This window comes from Pongo pygmaeus, chromosome 12, assembly GCF_028885625.2.
Source record: "Pongo pygmaeus isolate AG05252 chromosome 12, NHGRI_mPonPyg2-v2.0_pri, whole genome shotgun sequence".
Lineage (NCBI taxonomy): Eukaryota > Metazoa > Chordata > Mammalia > Primates > Hominidae > Pongo > Pongo pygmaeus.
Genome location: NC_072385.2, coordinates 115928495 through 115939017, shown reverse-complemented (window position 1 = coordinate 115939017; position 10523 = coordinate 115928495). Strand labels below are relative to the sequence as shown.

General features: G+C 34.8%; 1 non-coding gene across 1 annotated transcript; it reads right to left on the bottom strand.

Moving 5' to 3' along the window:
- Positions 1-10104: 10104 nt before the first annotated feature.
- On the bottom strand, positions 10105-10232 carry LOC129030976 (small nucleolar RNA SNORA40). Its single transcript, XR_008500867.1, has one exon. It is a non-coding gene; the product is annotated as a small nucleolar RNA SNORA40 (small nucleolar RNA).
- Positions 10233-10523: the final 291 nt, after the last annotated feature.

Genomic DNA, 10523 nt, shown 5'->3' with positions numbered 1-10523 from the left:
GATTCAGTGCAATCCCTATCAAAATACAAATATCATTTTTCAGAGAAATAAAAAAAATTCTAAAATTTACATGGAAACACAAAAGCATCCTAATAGCCCAATCGTGAACAAAAAGAATAAAGCAGGAAGCGTTACACTACTTGACTTCAAAATATATTATAAGGCTGTAGTAAACCAAACAGCATGGTATTGTTATAAAAATAGGCATATAGACCAAAGGAATATAATAGAGAACCCAGAAATAAATCCATGTATTTACTGTCAACTGATTTTTGACAAAGGCACCAAGAACATACACAGGGAGAAAGGACGCACTCTTCAGTAAATGGTGCTGGGTAAATTGGATGTTCTTATGCAGGAGAATGAAACTTGGTCTTTACCTTTTACCAGATATAAAATCAACTCAATTTGGATTAAATATTTAAATGTGAGTCATTATATTTAGAATGTGTTTCTTGTTAGCAGCATATAGTTAGGTCTTGCCTTTTTATTTAATCTGCCAATTAATTAAGGGCATTTAGCACATAAAGATGAAAAGTGATTATTGATATTATTGGAGTTAAATTTATCATCAGTCTATCTGTTTTTCAAAACATCTGTTCCCTCTGTTACTTGTTTACCTTTCCTGTTTTTCTATCTTTGGGATAATTGAACATACTCTATGATTCCATTTTAATTTTCCTTGTTGTGCTATTTGCTATAGTTTGTCCCTGTCTTTCCTCTTTCCCTTCCCTCTTTTCTCTTTTTCTTTGTCTTTCTTTTTCTGTCCCTCCCTCCCTCCTCCCTCTCTCCCTCTCACCACTTTTTCCTTCCTTCCTTTCTTTTTTTTCCTTTCTTTCTTTTCCTTCTCCTCTCTCCCTCTCCTCGCCACCCCTCTCTCTCTCTTTCTTTCTTTTCTTTTCTTTGGGACTCGTATATCTTGTACCATTATCAGATGTCATACCTCTTTGGGTATAGCACAAGATCCTTACAAAGATGTCTTTTCATCCCTTCCTCCTGATTGTCGTGTTATTGTTGTTATTCACTTTAATTTTAGATAAATCTCACTCTACATAGTTATTACTTTTAATATTCAGCTATCTTTAACAGAGTTACAGAAATTACAAAAAATTTTGCATTTACTCACATTTTGGGCATTTCTAGTACTCTTCATTTCTTTGTGTGGGTGTAGATTTCTATTTGGTATTATTTTTCTTCTTTCTGTACTTTAGATTTGATTTGCTACTGATGAACTCTTAACTATTTGTATTTCTAAAAACAGCCCTAGTTTGCTTTCATTTTAAAATGTACTTTTACTTGATATAGAATTAATAGTTGATAGGTTTTTTTTTTAGTATTTTAGAGTTGGTTCACTATCTTCTATATTACATTGTTCCTAATGAGAAGTCTGAGTCAATTTTATTTTTCATTCTCTGTACATAGTGTGTCTTTTGCCTTTGGCAGCTTTCAAGACTTATCACTGGTTCTAAGTAATTTGATTTTTATATGCCTTGGTGTAGTGTTTTTTCATATTTCTTTTGCTTAGTATTCATTGAGCTTCTTGGGTCTATGACTTTATAGTTTTCATGAAGTTTGGAAAAATTTTGTCTTTTTTTATTAAACTTTAAGTTCTAGGGTACATGTGCACAACGTGCAGGTTTGTTACATAGGTATACATGTGCCATGTTGGTGTGCTGCACCCATTAACTAGTCATTTACATTAGGTATATCTCCTAATGCTATGCCTCCCCCCTCCCCCCACCCCACAACAGGCCCTGGTGTGTGATGTTCCCCTTCCTGTGTCCAAGTGTTTTCATTGTTCAATTCCCACCTATGAGTGAGAACATTCAGTGTTAGGTTTTTTGTCCTTGCGGTAGTTTGCTGACAATGATGGTTTCCAGCTTCATCCATGTCCCTACAAAAGACATGAACTCATCTTTTTCTATTGCTGCATAGTATTCCATGGTGTGTATGTGCCACTATTTTTATCTGCTCTTACCACTCTAGAGGACTCCAATTACAAGTACATTCAGCTACTTAAAATTGTCTCATAACTCACTGATGACCCATTCTTTTTTGTTTTGAATGTTTTCTCTCTGATTTATATGCATAATTTCTACTGCTATGTCTTCAACTTTGATCATGCTTTCTTCTTCTACAGGGTCTATTCTGCTGTTAATTCTGGTCAATGTATTTTTCATTTCAGCTATTTCATTTTTCATTTCTCGTCGTTTGTGTCTTAAAAACATTCTCTCATGTCTCTACTTGCTCGTTTTTGCTCTACATGCTAATGTTTCCTCTACTTTCTATAAATATGGAATACATTTATAATTACCTTTTTGAGTTAATCACACAAATATTTATTAGTAGTATAATACTGTCACCTTCTTAATTTAGAGAAGAAAAATTGAGATCTGGATTAGAAGTTCTACTCCAAGGTATCTGGCATCCCCAGCTTTTCTATCTCTCTTCTATATTCTCCAACCCTGTGCCCTGTGCTTCTAATTCATATTTAGCAGTGACTATGTTACTATACTCATATCTTAACACTTCCAGAGTTGGGTTAAAAATTGAATGCATGCTTAAAATTTATTTATTAGTCTAAGTATCAATGACCATAACATTTGACTAGCCACATTACAGATGTGAAATTGGTCTGCAGTTTATAAGATTGAATCTTATTTGTCTTGCCATTTTCACATCTGAGTATTAACTATGGGTGATTTAATTGGGTTTGGGCCATAGTCCTAAAAGATTCAGTTCCTAATGCTATAATCATGAATGTTGAACTCCTGAAAGATCCAAATTCCTAATGTCTAAAATCTAAAAATCATAATCTTGAAAAATCAATATTCCAAAAATAAAATTCTGAAAAAAAGTAATTTAAAAAATACTTTGAAAAACATTCATTTACACTTTTAAAGAGGATTTATTTGACAAACATATAAAACATGGCAGAATGCTTCATAGGACACTTTACACAATTAAATAGATAATAATTATACATTTTTGCAAGCATAGACACTCCAATATACTAACAACAGTCACATAGGTATAACAGTTTTGAACATGAAACTTATTCATAAAGAAATGAGTCAAAATGGGAAATGTATAGGCATATATCACTATCATTGGTAATTGTGTGCATCCAGCTTTGTACCTGCAGTGATCTGAAATACTATAAAGGACAACCTAAATGTTTTGATGAGATGGATAAAAAACTGCAATGGGTCACTATCACATATTCAGTTACCTGAAGAGCTGAGACCTGGAGAAATTTTATCTTTCATATATGTAGAGATACAAAAAGGATCTATCTTCATTTATTGAGGAAGTTTCAACATTTTAATGTATATGTATAATGCTTGCACACAAAGTCAGTATTGTGATAATGCATTTCTATGGAGTCAAATTTGCAAAGAATGCATAAAACAAATTAGAATTCTCTAAAAGTCTTAAATTTATCTGTACCTCCAGTATTGGAAATGATATAAAGATAAAATACAATGCATAGCAAATTGTAAAAAATAATGCTGACAATTTAAAACAGTGGGGAAAATAAAACTAAAAGAAAAATGTAAAAGAAAATTTGACATATGAATAAAAGATATATTACAGGGATAGATTATGGACAACTGCATGGAGATAGTCCATAAGAGCTGGCCAACTTTCATGATCATTAACCATATTTTGACATCTTGCATAGTGATGAATAGCTGTGTTTTTTTTTTCTTTTAGGGCATAGCTTTCCTCAAGGAATATGTTCACACTCATTTTCTATGTGGTACTGATCTTTTTGAAATTCTGGTATGATTTAATATATTGTGACATGAACATTCCCTATCAAAATTTTTCATCTTCTCTGCCTTGCTTTCATGTTGTTTTACTTATGCAAAAAATCCATTTCACATGCACTAAAATACAAACTGTAAATTTAGAGGAAACAATACTGGTGATGGAACAGCAACACCATTGAGTGTCTTCTTTACCATGCATATAACTATTTTTTGAACTAGTCAGTAAATGCCTTGGCTTCTCCAGGCAAGTGTGGCTTTAATTCACTAAAAGCTCCTAGAATATCATCAGCTAGAAGGAATGTCAGTGCAGAAAAATGACACATTTTTAAACTTGAAGTTTTTGTTATTGCTCTATTGCATGGCCAATCCACTCATCTGAATTTTCTGTCAAATGCATTGGGCTGAATGGATAAAACAAATTTTGTTAGTAACACCTTGAAATTTATTTTAGAGGTCTTGATTACCCTCAGTTCCAAATCTGTCATTATGGTTTGGGGATTCAGTTAGACGTTATGTATTTTAGACTTTAGGGATTTTGATCTTTATGGATGACTTTTGATCTTTTGGGATTTCAACATTTGGATTACGGCATTTGGGATTGTGATTTTCAGAATTATGATTGGCGATTTTAACTAATTCTGGCTTGGTATATTAATAATGCAATGCTTTTTTCAAGCTATTTGTAAGTGATTCATCTTCCAGTCTAATGTGAATTCTAGAAGGAAGGCAACTCACTTGAAAAGCCACATGGTTCAAGAACTCAAATTGGGAATGATTTTTTTAAAAAACTTGAGACAAATTTCACTTACTAGAAAATTCACCTTCTTGAAGTATAAAATTCAATGGTTTTCAGTATTTTTGCATGAAGGTTCCAGTTTCTCTACACCTCTGATTGTTATTTGCCTTCCTTCCTCCCTCATTTATTATAATCATTTTAGTGGGTGTAAAGTGGTTCCCATTGTGGTCTTGATATGCATTTCCTTAATGACTAATGATGTTGAACGTCTTTTTTCATGTGCTTATTGGACATTTGTAAATCTCCTTAGGAGAGATGTCTATTCAAATGCTTAACTCATTTTGTAATTGGGTCATTGTTTCTACACTAGCTTTTAAAATGTTCTTGTCTACTAATTCTATTACATATGTTATGTCAAGGTCTTTTTCAATTGATTGACTTTTCCCACCTTTATGGATTGTAGTGTCTTGCTTCTTTGAATGTCTAGCAATTTTGTATTGAATGTCAAACATGGTGAATTTCACCTTGTTGGGTGCTGGGCATTCATTAGTTTAAAGAATAATCTAGCATTTTGTAATGTAATGTACTTGTTATTTGGCAACATTTAATCCTTCAAGTCCTGCTTTTAAGTTTCATTAGTTTGGGCCAGGGCAGCCTTTAGTTTATGGCCAATTTTGTTCCACTACTAAGATATACACATCTAAGCATTTTACCCAGTGCTCTGGAAATACTGAGGTTTTTTTACTTTGGTGGAAAAATGAATTTTTCTAGTCCTATGTAAGCTCTCTTTCTTATGATTCTTCCTTCTGCTCTTCTAGATCATTCCTCCTCTTATAGTTTCCTTACACACATATTTAAATCATTTCTCTTTTCTGTAGTTCTCCAGAGCAATCTGTGCAGATCTTTCCCCTTTGGAGGCCTGCCCTGTTAACTCCAGTTACAAAAATCTCTCCAGACTCCCTCCTCTGTTTTGTCTTCTGGAGACAAGCTCCTCTATAGATCATTTTCCTGCACAGCAGCCTGGAAATTCTCTCCAGATCTCAAGCTTAGCAATAGTAGAGCTTCATTGTTTTTTTTGTTGGGCACAGTGATAGCTTTCCTGAATTGCCTGAGAACTTTTATTCCATATATTTTGTCCCCTGCTTTTTTTTACTACTTCAGATGGGAAGGGAAATTCTATCTCATTGCTCAATTTTGGCCAGGAGCACAAGTCTGTATTGATCTTTTAGAAACGTGTCTTTTTTGACTTATTTTACTGGTTGTTTTAGATATCACAACATAGATCTTTAAGGTATCACAGTTAACCTTTAAATAAAATTATACTTTTAAACAAATGTTTAAGAAACTTAAAACTATATATTTCTATTCACTCCTCTGCTTTTTATTTTCTTATTGTCTTATATATTTTCTCTGCATGTGCTGTGCACCAGTTATATTTTTATTGTTTATATTTTAAACTGTTAATAGCCATTAAAACATTTCAAGAAGCTAACAAAAAACGCTTTTATATTTGCTTAGATATTTACCCTTTTTTGTTCATTATTATTTCCTATAGTTCTAGAATTTCATCTGGTTTAACTTTCCATCAGTTGTAGGAAACTTTTTATTTTTTAAATTGAGATTAGTTTTTCAAGACTAATTCTAAAAAACTAATAGAAGAAAAGGTGTGCTTTTTCCTAGAAGTAATTATTGTTTGTCTCAGTCTTTACTATTCTTTTATACAAAATGTCTATGCTATGACCAAAAATTACAAGATACATATAGAAGCAAGAAAATGTGACTCATACAGACAAGAGAAGATACAGTTAATAAAAGCAGAACAAAAGATAGCCCATACGTGTGAATAAAAAAGCCTATTTAGTCCTCATTTCTGAAGGATATTTTCATTGTATATGGAATTATGTGTTGACTGCCTTCTTTCCAACACTTCAGTATTATTATTCTATTAATTTTGGTCTCTACTGTTTCTGATGAGAAGACAACTGTTATTCTTATTGTTGTTCTTTTTGTTGCTTTAGCTCCATTTAGGATTTTCTCTTCGTCTTTGACTTTGCATGTTTTCACACTTGTGTTAGGTACAGTTTTCTTCGTATTTGTACTTCTTGGGGTTGAGTTTTTAATCTGTGGGTCAATGTCCTTCATCAATTTTGAAAAGTTTGCAGCTATTTTGTTTTTAAATATTTCTTCTGCACTATTCTTTTTCTTCTACTCCTAGGACTCTGATTACATGTGTTTTGGAACTTTTCATATTGTCTCACAGCTTTTCATCTTGTGCCACAGGTGCTCGCTTTTTTGTTTTTAATAATTCTTGTCTTTGAGTTTCATTTTTGTTACTTTATATTGATCTATCTTCAAGTTCATTGGTCCTTTCCTCTGCTGTGTGCATTTTGCATTTAAGGTCTTCTCTTGGATTCTTTATTTTGATGTAGTGTTTCTAATTTCTAGTGTTTTCATTTGGTTTAAGAAATAGTGTATTTTTCTGCTATAATCACTTAGCTCCAAAGCAGCAGTTCCAAACCTTTTTTGGCATCAGGGAATGGTTTCAGTGAAGACAATTTTTCCGTGGATGGGGGTGGAGGGGATTGTTTCAGGATGAAACTGTTCCACTTCAAATCATCAGGCATTAGATTCTCACAAGGAACATACAGCCTAGATCCCTTGCATGCACAGTTCATAATAGGATTCATGCTTCTATGAGAATCTAATGATGCTGTGGATCTGGCAGGAGGTGGAGCTCAGGAAGTAATGTTCACTTGCCTACCACTCACCTCCTATTGTGTGGCCTGGTTCCTAACAGGCCACATAGCAGTACTGGTCCCTGTCTTAAAGCATGTTGTATACATTTTCCACAGGATCCTTTAGCATTTTTATCCTAAATACCTTCAAGACCCAGTCTGATATTTCATCATCTGGGCTATCTCTGGTTCTGCTTTTATTAACTGTTTCTTCTCTTTCCTGTGAGTCGCATTTTCTTGCTTCTATATGTATCTTGTAATTTTTGGTCGTAGCATAGACATTTGTATAAAAGAATAGTAAAGACTGAGGCAAACAATAATTACTTCTAGGAAAAAGCACCCCTTTTCTTCTATCATTTTTTTAAAATGAAGGTCAAAATTAATCTGATCAGTTATTGAACTGGGTCTGGGCTTTGTTGCAGCTTTAGTTTGTTTCACTCACTGCAGGCTTTAGTTATTTTGAGGATTGTTTGGGATTCTCCTTTTTCCAGGATTGATGCTCTGGAACTGCCAATATTGTGGAGATCTTTTTATGAATTTCAATAGAGTTGACAGCTTTCCAAACTGTGTGAAAACTCTCTGCTTTCTGGCCTGCCTGCCAGATTTATAAGTTGCTAGAGGGTTGTCTTTGCTCTTCAGTAAAGCTCCTGAGTTTTCATGGCTTAGGAGTTTTTTTTTTTTACCCTTCTGGCCTGCCCAAGCGTTCTGAGGGCAACTTTATTCTTTGAAGCCTTGAAATGACTTATATTTTAAGATGTGCAAGATATCTGGCATTTCTTCTGACCTTTGGTGCCTCTGATGAACATCTTTTAGCTCTCTTGTCATGCTCCTTACCTCTGGAGGTAGGCTGCTTTGTAACTTGAGGAGGTACCATATACCTCATGGGTGATCTCTCCTGACCTGTCCCAAGCTGTTGGCACACTATCTATGAGCACTCAGTGAAGACCCTTAGAAAGATTTGGCAGGTGGATTCAATCTCACTCTGTACCTGGGGTTCTTCAGAATATTAATCTGCCAGTCCATATACACTCTTATTTATGTTTTTAATTTCAGCTGGATTCTTCCTATCCAAAATTATGGTGTGTTTTTCTTTGTTTTGTTTTGTTTTTTCTTGTTTTGTTTTTAAGTCCTCTCAGAACTCTTCCAGGGATGTGATCAGCTAAGGTCTCTTCTCTCTTATAAAGCACTTGTCCTTTTCTGGAATTTAGTTAATTTTTGTTTCTTTGTGTCTTGAACTGGCATATTTGAAAAAAAAGTGATGCAGCTTATCTGGTTTGTTTCATTTGTTAGAGTGAGAGAAAAACTTGTGGCTTTCTACATCATAAACAGACAGTAGGGTTGTGTGATTAACAAAAATTCCCTATTTATTATGCCTGACAATTTCAGCAGTTGCCATAGTATAGAGAAATTCTAAGGATGATATTTCCCATAACTTCCATGTGATTGAACAGAACAATTTTTCATTTCCATAAGACCATTCTACAATTTCATTTTGGATTTCTTCTGGATCCTAACCTTAACCAGTTCTTGGGACAGATAGAGTCATGTAGTATTGATTCCTCTTAATTACATGACTCACACTTATGTGGTACTTCTATAGGGATTCAAGCACTTTTCCTGCTATATCCCCCAATGCTGGAGCAGTGTGTGCCAGACAGCAAGCATTCAGTAAACTCAGTAAACATTTGTTGAATGACTATTTGATCCTTAAACTTTCCCTGAAGATAGACAGAAAGGGGAAATAACTCCCATTTATTAAATGTTGATTTTCTGTTAGGAATTGTTCTGCATGGTTTATACACATTTAACCCTTAAAATATCTCTGTCATACATTCTTATCAATGTCTTGAAGAATGGGAAACTAAGCTTTCAAGCCTGTCAGTTGGAGGTCAGCTTTACTAGAACCCAAGTCAACTTTTGGTTCTTTTTTTTTTTTTTTTAATTATACTTTAAGTTTTAGAGTACATGTGCATAATGTGCAGATTAGTTACATACGTATACATGTGCCATGCTGGTGTGCTGCACCCATTAACTTGTAATTTAGCATTAGGTGTATCTCCTAATGCTATCCCTCCCCCCTCCCCCCACCCCACAACAGTCTCCAGAGTGTGATAAAAAAAAGAAACAAGAAAACTTTTGGTTCTTGACCTTTTCCATGCTACCACTCTGTTTCTCATAAAATGGCTCTCCCTATAAGAGAAAATGAAAGAACACAGGGTCTCTAGAAATCCTTCCCCTTACATAATTGAGACATCTCCTTTCAACTCTAACCAAAGTTCAATGTGTGCATCAAGGAAGAAGAGGCTTGTGATAAGAATCAAATGAGATAATGTAGGGCAAGTGGTTCACAGCCTAGAAAATGCCACCCACATGGAATTAGCCAGTGCACCCAGCATTCCAGGAAGGGGCATAGCAGGTAGATCTGCAGTCCCGTGGTTGTGCTGTTTCTGCCTTGCTGGCTGCAATTTCAGCCAGGCCCCAGGGCTGAGTATCAGGGTTACAGCACTTAGAAAGGGGGCTTGGTGGGAGAAAGTTAGTCACCATTCTCATGTGGGAGTACACAGTGATGGGTCCCCAGATGCTGTTTTTTTCTCTCCCTGTCTTCTTTTTTTAAAATTTTATTTTTTAAATTTTATATATAAAGAAAAATATTCATCCAGCTAATTTTTAAGTTTTTATGGAGATAGGGTGTTGCTTTCTTGCCCAAGCTGGTCTTGAACTCCTAGCTTCAAACAATCCTCCCACCTTGGTGTCCCAAAATGTGGGGATTGCTTGCATGAACCTCTATGCCTGGCCTGGAACCATCCTTTATGGTTATCAGAACTCCCGTCACTTAATTAACTGTCTCAGGTATGAAAATATCCTTTCTTATATGTATCAAAACTCATACTGAACAATGAGTTCTGGCTTGCAAAAGAGGATTTATTTTTTGCACCTGTCTGTAAGACTTTATCCACAAGTTAAGCAAAAACATGGACAAGTCTAGACTCCCTGTCTTCTTAAGAGGAGAGCCAGCTTTCTTACCCCTGCCATCTTGTTCTACTCCCAAGGGGAATTCTTGCTCAAGGATTCGTGCCCCAGACTTCCCGCTTGAACTTCCTGTGCACAGATAATTCTCATTGTAGAGTAAATGAACTGCTGGTCATCCATCTTTGTTTCTGAAGTCCTACCTATCAAACCTCATGAGGCTACCCCGGTGTGGGTGGAGGATGAGGGATCTTTGGTGAATAAGATAACTTAAAATAAAAGAAATCTGAATTGGTCCATTTTTAAAAG